The sequence below is a fragment of the Phalaenopsis equestris genome, unplaced genomic scaffold (assembly GCF_001263595.1).
Source record: "Phalaenopsis equestris unplaced genomic scaffold, ASM126359v1 Scaffold000297, whole genome shotgun sequence".
Taxonomy (NCBI): domain Eukaryota; kingdom Viridiplantae; phylum Streptophyta; class Magnoliopsida; order Asparagales; family Orchidaceae; genus Phalaenopsis; species Phalaenopsis equestris.
The window spans coordinates 167,125-174,907 of NW_018164739.1; positions in this window are offsets into that span (position 1 = coordinate 167,125).

Consider the following 7,783-nt stretch of genomic DNA (forward strand, 5'->3'; position numbering starts at 1 on the left):
AAAAAAAATACATGTAATATATTATTTTATAAATAATTATATATACTTTTTTTTTATTTATTTCGAGCTAAAACGAGCCGAGCACGAGTGAATAAAAAGTTGTTCATGTTCGACTCATGTATAATTTGAGCATTAAAAACTAGTTTTTGTTTGGCTTGTTTACTTAACGAACGAGCCGAACACGAGCTGTTTGCCAACAACGAGTTTTTTTGACAGTCTTATTGAGTGTATAAAAAAAAAAAAAAAAAAAAAAAAAAAAAAAACTATTGTTAATGATAGGAGATTAGATGTGCTCCACATGTAATTTATATATTTTTCTTTGATATTTCATATATAAGGCATGACTCATATACCATATAAGGGATAAATACTGGAGTGGAACGAAAGCATTTGTCCAATTGGAAGAGTTTTTCATTATGTGGGTCGGGGGTGCGAGAGCGTTAGCCCCGCGGTACGGTACATGAGTAATTTTGTAATTACTTATTATATTCTAGGGTTATATATATGTCTGTTTGTAATCATAGGTCTTAATTTTGTATTATGTACTTTTTTTTTGGAATTGAAGAAAAAGCTGCCGCTCTGCTCCCGAGAATGTAGACATCTTTGCCGAACCTCATTAAATCTCTTTGTGTTCTTTTGAATTTGTGTCGATTCTTTTTTTTTTTCTTCGCCCTAATTTTTTAGCACCATAGCTATTAAAATTTAGGCGAATGTAGGCTATGTACCTTCACACATGGCAACCATCACGTTTGGAAGAAAATGAATGAATTGACTAATGGCTTCGCCATCGTTGGTGTTCTCTCATGGCTGTCAAAATACTGATATTTTTGATGTGATATAAAAGATTTGGATGGTATAATTGTAATAAAAAAAAAACTTTTGATGACATTAATATAAATACATAGGAATTGTGTGGCATGTTCGTACTCAAATGAACCTTCTCCTTTTGCTCAGCTTTGGATGTCTTTGACCTCTTTGCTCATCAAACCTAAAAAAACATAATAATCAAAATAAGAAACTCAATCATCAAAAAATGTTGTTAAATGACTAAAAACTTATTAAGAAGAGGTGAAACTTAGTTTGTATGTATGCTCGGTATTTTTAATCCCAGAGTCTATAAAAATGTCAAATTAATGACTAGATGTTTTAAATTGGTGCTGCAATACTCCCCATAAAAGATTATTAGAGTTTCAATTTAATTAATTTATGAATTATTTTACTATTCTTATAAACTTTGAGATTAGAACGACTATATAAAATCATATTTTAGTGTGCTTTGCTGTTATCCATATGGGCTTGTTGTTTGGCAGGCTGCCACCACCTTCATTCTGCTGGGCCCTCAGCCATTGTTGCGATCTTATCATGTGTGTTTAGTCGGTCCTACAAACAGTGTTGAAGCTGTTGATTATTTTTAACAATGATTTCTCTATGCATTATGATGTGAGTATATATGGTGTCATATTATCGTGTTTTCTTAATATATTGTCCCGTATCATTGAGCTATTGTATATATATATATATATATATTTCTCTGGCCAGTATGTGTCGGCCATTTGGCAAAAGCCTGAGTGAACTGATTTGAAGAAGTTCCCCACATTGGTAACTGAGTCAGAAGTTGAGGAGAAGGACGAAAGAGAACAAGAAGACGACAGGTTATAAAAAGTGTAGCCTAGTCCTGAAACTCCTGTAACCTACTTAGTTTCTTTTTCATTTTTGTACAAAAGAAAATAAAAAAGGTCTCGTTAAAATATTTCTAAATCTTTTTTTGACTATGAATGAGAAATGAAATATTTTGATCAACTGTACTTTGCAATTTTTGCTTTTACACACACACACAAACTTGAGTCTAGTTGTGGCAAGGAGTTCTAAGGTGGGGCCAAAAGGACACTTATTGGAAAAAAGTCATTGATTTTGAATAGGTGAATGTGATTGTACAATCCATGGTTCATTTGATATACTATCGTTAGACCTAAAACTTACACCACCTATGACTCGGTCGCTTAGTTAAGTTGTCCCCTTGAACAGATTGCTCCTTACGCTAAAAATATTATAGAGAAATTGTCGTAGTTTTAACGGGGGTAACTGTCTAGACTTGCTACTCTGGGCGATTCATATGCTGCCCACCGCTGATCTTGTCGCGAGTAGGCGGTGGCTAGCCACCAGGGCTAATTAACCAGTGTTCCGAGGTAAGAGACATGAGAATTTTATGACTCATGGATATTGAAGGTAATATTGTTGCCTAATTAGATGTTTTACATCATTGTCAAATTAATCTAGCCACTCAGGTGAAAACAATGGTGGTTTGACTCATATTCCTTGTGTGTCAGTCAGACTTGATGACCCTTTGCATGAACATTGACTAAGTTCCTTGAGTATTTGTTCGGTCGGATTCAATTGCTTCATGCATCTACTATAGTTAAGTTTTCATAGCGTCGATTTGGTCTGGGATTATGCAAATTAAAAAAACTTCCATTTGTATTGTGCAAATTTTAAAAGTAAACATAAAAATAAAATTGAAAATTCTACAGCTACATAGCTTATAGATAAAATATCTTTAGGTCATCTATACTTCAGGTGTGGGCGACCTCTTTACCCATATATGTTTGTAGCTTGTATGCTCAGAGAGCAACTCGTTTGCTAATTATGAATAGTCCAATAAATTTTTAATCAATCTTGCTTACCACTTGCTCACATGAGATTGGGCGAGCTTTCTACAGCACGAGATTCATAACAGTGAAAGTACTTCCCTGATATGTTTGTTGTAATGCTGAGTCTTGAGTCAATTTTCATTTTATTTCTTGCCTGAGATCTGAGTCGGCTCATTTTTCTTCAGCCAGATCAAGCATGAGTGTCATTCTTTTGTTATTGGCCTCTTATCACTCAGTCATATCTATCTCGTCATGCACGAAGATAGACCTAAAACTTACACCACCTATGACTCGGTCGCTCAGTTAAGTTGTCCCCTTGAACAGATTGCTCCTTATGCTAAAAAATATTATAGAGAAATTGTTGTAGTCTTAACGGGGGTAACTGTCTAGACTTGCTACTCTGGGCGATTCATATGCTGCCCACCGCTGATCTTGTCGCGAGTAGGCGGTGGCTAGCCACCAGGGCTAATTAACCAGTGTTCCGAGGTAAGAGACATGAGAATTTTATGACTCATGGATATTGAAGGTAATATTGTTGCCTAATTAGATGTTTTACATCATTGTCAAATTAATCTAGCCACTCAGGTGAAAACAATGGTGGTTTGACTCATATTCCTTGTGTGTCAGTCAGACTTGATGACCCTTTGCATGAACATTGACTAAGTTCCTTGAGTATTTGTTCGGTCGGATTCAATTGCTTCATGCATCTACTATAGTTAAGTTTTCATAGCGTCGATTTGGTCTGGGATTATGCAAATTAAAAAAACTTCCATTTGTATTGTGCAAATTTTAAAAGTAAACATAAAAATAAAATTGAAAATTCTACAGCTACATAGCTTATAGATAAAATATCTTTAGGTCATCTATACTTCAGGTGTGGGCGACCTCTTTACCCATATTTTAGGATTTGGATTATGCAAATTAAATGCAATCATACTTTCCCATCCAATTTGGCTACACCCAATATGGTCATGACACCACAACATGTGATGAACCAATTGACATCATAGTGTGAGTCACCCTAATTAATTAATTAAATGTATTATTAAATTTCATGTGAGCCTAGGATTTGGGTTAAATCCAAAACAACTAACCTAAGCCCAAAACCCTAAAATCCAAACCTAAGCCCATGGCCCAGTTTACTTGGCCCATCACACATGGGCTAACCATGATCTATTCTCACCCATCATGACACCATCATCACTTGTGGGTGACTGATTCAATCCCAGCCAAATCCCAGCCAAATCCAAGCACTAAACGATAAATTTTGCACCACTCATCATGAGAAATGGTCACGTGGCACCATCACCTTGCCCCTTTGACCAAACCTTGGAGAGGCCAAACCAGACCTTGGGGAGCCGGATTTCATGAATTAAAAACCTCGTCTCTTCCCCTAAACACTGCAAGCAATTAATAATATTATATTATACCACCCACTTTCTAAGTATTTGCATGCGAGGAACAAAAAAATATAATAATAAGAAAAAAATTACATACATACCACTCAATTCTTATTCATTTTTACATATATACTACCCAATTCCTATGTATTTGCGTACGAAAATTCACAAAAAAAGAAGGAATTTACATGCATACCACCCTAATCTTATGTGTTCATGTGTCTAACGCCTAAAACTTATAATTGCATGCATACCACTTTATTCTTATAATTTACTAGTTTACAAATCTACCACCTAAGCTTTAATATTTACATGTATGCCGCATTATTCATACATGTTTGCATATCTACCACCTAAGCTTTAATGTTTACATACATGCCACCCAAACTTGAATATTTTTACCACATTATTCTTCTTTTTTTTTATCTTTACATGCATGCTACAATTTTCATGGATTTACATGTCTGCCATCTAATTTTTCATATTTCCATTCATGATTGCTTGTTCTCAGACCATGTCACTACTTGGATTTCATGTTTACATGCTCAAATGTCTAAGTTTCTAACTTAACAAGTTCATATGCTCCCCTTACATGAAGCTTTTATGTTAGTCAACTCTACTTGGTGTAAGCTAACCAGTAAAAGGGTGTCATGTGGATAAGTAGAGCAATAGAGTATTTTTTATTTGAATAAATATATAAACTTTAAAAATAATGTAAAAAAATCATAAAAACAAAATAAAAGTACCCCTAAACTAAAAAAACAGAGACGACCCTAGAAAAAAATAAAATTTTAAAAAAAATAGAAATTGTATTTTTAAGTATTAAAATAATTCAAAAAATAAAAAATAAAAAATAAAAAATCCAAAAATATAAATATATCTCCAAAAAATATAAAAAATAAAAAATCCAAAAATATAAATACACAAAAATCGTCCTAATTAAAGAAAAGACTTTAAAACACTGTCATAAAAGTTTCAAAGTCAGAAAATGTGTTTTAAATGCCTATGTGTATTTTTCTATAATATTATTAATTTTGGCTTAAAGTAATTATAATAATTAAAATATAAATTGGAGAAAATATAAAAGTTGGCCTAATGGGTTCTCTGAAGTTATGGGCACTTAAGAAAAATGAAAATTTAATTAAAATAAAAAGTTCATTTTTGAGCATTTAAAATAATAAAAAAAATCACAAAAATACAATGTATCACAAAATTTCACCAAATTTTCTTTGATCAAAGACAATAACTAAAAAATATTTCCCTAAATTTTTAAAAGAACCAAAAATATATTTTGAATACTTAAGATTATTTTTCAATGTATTTGTAATTATTTACTAAAATAATTATAATAAATAAAATAAAAATGAGAAAAATATAAAGTTGAGTTTGTTTAACTCATTTATAAGATTTTAGACATTCTATAGGATATTTAGGCCTATCATGATTTATTGTAGGAACTCATCCTCACAACACAATAATCAAACATAACATAACAAATGAATTCTTTAAAGACATACTAAGATATGTTCGGGTCCCGATAATTCACACAAATCAATAGAAATATCCCAAACTACTTATCCTACATTAATGACCCAATGCTTAAGGATTTAAGTATTCCCTAAGATATTTAAACCCTTGTGGGAAACCAAGAATATTTGTTTGTGCCACATATGGATCATCAGACTTGTGTAAGTCTGAGGTCCATGTGGTTAGGGCGATGACGATAATGCTTATGTGTGCTTAAACGAGGGTTACGATGTAGGACTATCATAATAGTGTCTCTTGCCTCAAGGTTCTTTGATAATGGGAGAGGATAAAGACCGATGATACTATTCACCAACACTTTGTAAGATTGTTGCCACCGACACTCTTAGGTTGCTGGTAGTCTTAGTTCGATTAGGGTAATTAACCTGTGGACTGCACTACTCTACAAAATAATTTTATAAAGGTCCACGGTTAATTACTTGGATCGAGGTTAGGACTGTCCTCAGTAGATTATTGGGTTGGTAGCTTTTACTCAAAGTTGGGAAGCACATAATACAGCTCTAAGCCCCCACCTTCACCAATGTCTTACACCCAGTCCCGATCTTCCATATGTGACTACAAATTCTCTTTTACTTGTTTGTGTTTTATTATGACTCTTTTTTTGACTATTTTCCCGTACCAGATGCTTCTTTTTACTTTCTTGTAGTTTATTTAAATTTTCTGCAAATATACTATGCTTTATATACTAACCATACAGCGGTAGTAGAAGCCCATATACATATTTATTTTATGTATTACATTCTCTTTTTATTTACTTTATTGCACTTTATTTTTTTGATTACCTTTTATTTATCCGCAATTAACCTTACTTGGCATGCAAACCAAAACCGAAACCAAAACCAATACAAAATAAAACCCAAAACAACAACAAAACTTGACAATACACTGCAAAATTATAAAACCTTGAACTGCAGAACTACTGTGACAACAAGGAACTTGGAGCAGACTTCGTGGACAACGCGTTTAAGACCTTTCTTTAGTTTAAATAACAATCCTTAGGATTCTGAGGCTGTCTTTTATTATATAAATCCTCTCTCTTTATTTGGCTCCTGCATAGTCCCGATATGCAGCATGTCCTAACTTGTTTTAGGATTCTGAGGTAGTCACTCGGTAGTCACTCGACGGAGGTAGTCACTCGACGTAAAACCTTCTATCTTTCTAGGTTTTTTGTGTAAATCATCATTACATAGATTTAAGTTCTAATTAATAAAACTGTCAAGAGTAAACTTAAATTAATATCATCCTAAATTAAGCCGAACATTAGGATAGTTTGGGGGATTACCAAGAACCTATTCTGGACCTTTAATCTACCATACTTTTCTTCATTTGATTCTTAAAATAAAATCTTTCACATTTTAACCATTCCCTATTGAAAATTTACAATCATGTTCGTTGAAAACCCTTCCTTTTGAATTCATGAAAACAAAATATTCCTGATTTTTATTGAGAGTTTTCTTAAGTGATTCGTTAGATTAATATATAATTAACTATAGGGGTTTGCCCTTATAGAGAACTTAAAAAAACCCATACTTAAAATAGACCCTATTTGACTCCCATATCGAATAGAAGAATCTGTCGGTCATCATGCAAAATTGCAGATCAAACAAAAGCCATTTATTTCTATGATTTATTTAATTGAGTTTATTATCAAACATTATATTACCTTTCATGGTGGTACATTACTCGTGGTTAGCTCGATTATTCAAAATGTAGAAATCAATGAGATCAGTTTGAACCCATTTTCTTCAAATTAAAATACCTAATTTCTAAATACTATATTACACTAAATTAAACTGCATCCAGCCATATGACGACCGACACCATGCAAATTAATGATTTTAAATTAGAGAGCCCATAGAGTTGTTTGTTATTACTAAATTACTAATTATTAGATTTTGATGAAATATTAAGAATAGAAGTTATGACACTTTCAATCATGAGTTTAGTGTAATTTGGTTGAGTTTTGATTTAAGGCTACTAAAACTACGGATTATAGGCATCATAAAAATTTTTATTTGATCAAACATTATTTTGACTTTTAAGTACATATATTATGGAAAAAGTTAATGGTATTAAATTAATACTTGAATTCAATTGGAATGTTCAAATCAAAGTTCGAATATGCTTCGTATGACATGGTAATTTCAATATAAGTTGATACATTGCGTATTTCAAATATATCTAAACAAA